This window comes from Artibeus jamaicensis, unplaced genomic scaffold, assembly GCF_021234435.1.
Source record: "Artibeus jamaicensis isolate MK-2021 breed Jamaican fruit bat unplaced genomic scaffold, CSHL_Jam_final scaffold_847, whole genome shotgun sequence".
NCBI classification, from domain to species: domain Eukaryota; kingdom Metazoa; phylum Chordata; class Mammalia; order Chiroptera; family Phyllostomidae; genus Artibeus; species Artibeus jamaicensis.
In genome coordinates, this window is record NW_026522057.1 from 11,011,615 (window position 1) to 11,014,795 (window position 3,181).

The following is a 3,181-nucleotide window of genomic DNA, read 5'->3' on the forward strand; positions in this document are numbered from 1 at the left end:
CTCTAATTCAGCTCTTTACAGAAATACATAAATTCAGACCTCCCCTTTACTTCTCACCTCCTTTAAACCTATTCCAGTTTTTGGATTTTGCTTTCAACAAGTGGCCACCAAGAACAAATTGTGTATATAAACAGGACGCCACACCTCCCCCAGCCCCAGCTCCAACCCCACCGAGTCCCCAAAATATTTCCAGACCCTCAAATGTCACTGGAAGCTGCATCGAAGAGCTTGCAAACAGTGCCTTCATGATACATTTCAGGACGAACACATGGACTGTTTTGAAGATTATCCAAATGATTACACTCCACCCCCTTCTTAATGGATGCTAGGGAGGGTCAGGTTTTCTTTCTGTCTACGGAATGTTCCAGCTGTCACGGGGGATGACAGGTGGGGAGGCAGGGGCTGGTTCACTGAGGAATTCCACCACTGACCAGCTGACACTTCTGGTGACAAGGGGCAATTCCCCTCACCCCGCCCCCCCACCCCCACCCCCGCCCCAACAGGTGCTCTGGCATACAGTGCAGGCCTGCTTTGAATCAGCCCCGGGAATAACCCGTTCTCTCTTAGAAAAGCAGAACACCACTCAGAAGAGCAGGGGACTGTTTTTCTAGTTTTAGGTGCCTGTTTTTGTCCCCACCCCACCCCACCGTAAAAGCTCAAAACAGGAGAATGCTTTAAAGAATGGTTACAGAATGAGCCCATTCCTTTTAGAGAAGGTCGGTTTCTCCTCCCCTTCCCATAACATGGAACAAACAAAGGATAAGAGAGGGACACACCATTTCAGAAAATCCAGCCCGGTCTCTGAAGCCCGCAATCCCATATTGGTAAAAAGGAAATAAGCAATTAGCGGACACAGGCTCATCTACCTGACTGGGTTAAAGCAGAGGTGTACGGGCCAGACAGCCCTCATATCCGGGCGAGAATATCAAACAGTATTTAGCAAATTTAAACTGAACCTTTTGCTTGGACTGTAAAATATATACTAGATAAAATTTATAGAGCAGCAGCACAGAAAGCCTGTCCAAACATGTCGCCACTTATTTTCTCAGTAAGAGCTGAGATTTGAAAAGCACTGGCTGACATAGGTGCTGAGCTATTACTGCCGTCCCTTTCATCCTTGCCCCTGGGGGGTAAGTCTAAGAAGCTCAGGTTCACAAAAGGATCTAAGGAACACTGTCTACCCGTACTTATCCAACCTTCAGCCCAGATTCTAGGAGCAGTCAATTTCCAAAGAACCGTCAATTTTGTACTATCAATTCTGACTTCACAACCCTTTCAAAGGGAGAATGTCCCAGGAGAGGGTCTTCCTTAATCAGGGCTAACTCTGGAGAGTAGACACGAAGGCCGGCCACACAAACATGGGAAGAAGGCAAGGTGACGCCTATCTGATTGGGCTGAGCCCTCCCCCCTCCGCAGGAACGGCAGCGCAGTGGTATTTCGGGCTCTCCCCACGTCAGGCTCCTGACATGCCCTATATGCAGCTGCAAATCCCAATCACTTCCAACCTCCCTTCACTGCTGGAACGCCGTTCTCAACACTGTAATTTACCCTCCAAAGAACAGGGAGCACGCACCCTTGCCTCCCCAGTACCACATTCTACTAATTGCCGCCCCCTCCCATATCCCACTAACCTGCCTACGCAAAGGAGGAAGGACCCTCCCTTCCAAGCCTGCAGCAGACGGTCCCAGAGCATATGCCACTAACGAGAACTTTTATTTCTTTTTAATGACATTAAACACAACTGCTACAAGAGAAGAAAACATGATAAAGAGGAGGCACCAAACTTGTTTCATAATTGATCCTGACAACAACTCAAGTAGCACAGGGTCCGCATTAGAGGCAAAACTACAAATAAACCACATAAACAGCACGTTTTTACTCTGCTTTATCAATCCCCCTGTGGTGAGAATGTCTTCATGGATGAAGGAAGCTGGTCAGGCAGTTAAATGTACATAACGTGAAATACAGCAAGAATTCCACATGAAATACTAGGCTTAGAGGCCAACACCAAACATGAGATGCATCTTTAAAAATATTAAAACTCCAGATTTCACCCACTACCACCTTTAAGGCGAGCATGCCTGATAATGAGTTTTCTTTAGCTTTTTTCCTCCTTAAAGAATATCATGTGAACTGCTCGAGAACAGTTTCTCCTCCTCCAGTCCAACAGATTTAATTAAGCTGCTAAAGCTTTGGAAAAACAGAATTATGTGAGCAGAGAGGAAATGTGATTGTCACATTTTATAGTTAACCCGTCAGTCATTTGATTGGCAAAGGTGATGCTCCCATTACACATTCAGACTTAAACCCTTTTGCACCGAGAAAGCAGAAACATGAGTCTTAGATTTTTGCCAAAGCGAAGCACTGTCCCTTTAATGGGCTATCTATGGGGAACCAGCACGCTATTCCAGCTATAATTATAATGGAATGTAACTATATAATTGTAACAGCCATGCTGTGCTCCCAAAGGTAGATGTTTGCTCGTCTCACTCTCTCAAGCTAATTTCGGGAAACCTGGAGAAGTGACTCATGACTGACAACAAAAACAGATTTGACCCTTGCCTTTGAACAGAACTTTTTAGCATTTTGGTCTCAGAATTAAACCAAATGTCCAAAGAGCAAGAATCCTTAACTGGATAAAAACAGTAAATACTTAGGGGCATCCATCTACATTTATTGGTGGCTGAACGACCAAGCTTTTCCCAAGTCCGTTTCTGAAGCAGGGAAGGATGTTCCGGATAGGTCACTCACAACAGAGACGGGGCTGGTGAAGCCACCAAACCAGACAGAGGCAGCTGGCCCGGTGTCACAGGCTGCACTTCAACGACTAGGTACGACCTCCACAGACAGGGAGCAGCAGCACGAATGCCGGACTGCACCATCACCCACACGACGCCTTGGGCTGTCCGTCCGCAAAGAAACAGCAAATGGCTAAGACAGGCGTGAAGAGGGCTGCACAAAGCCTGTCACTCGGGTTTGCAGCCTGATAAGGGACCTCTTCCTCAGACATGAAGAAGATGAATTTTGGGCACCAGTAAACTTTACTCCTGCATGAAGGCGTGGGTTTGCTTAGGCCAGGGGCGTTTTGGCTTAATGTTGGCTTTCAGGAGGCAGCCACCTTCAATTTAAAGAAAATAAAAACTGTATCAACTGAACACTGCTTACACACCACACACACACA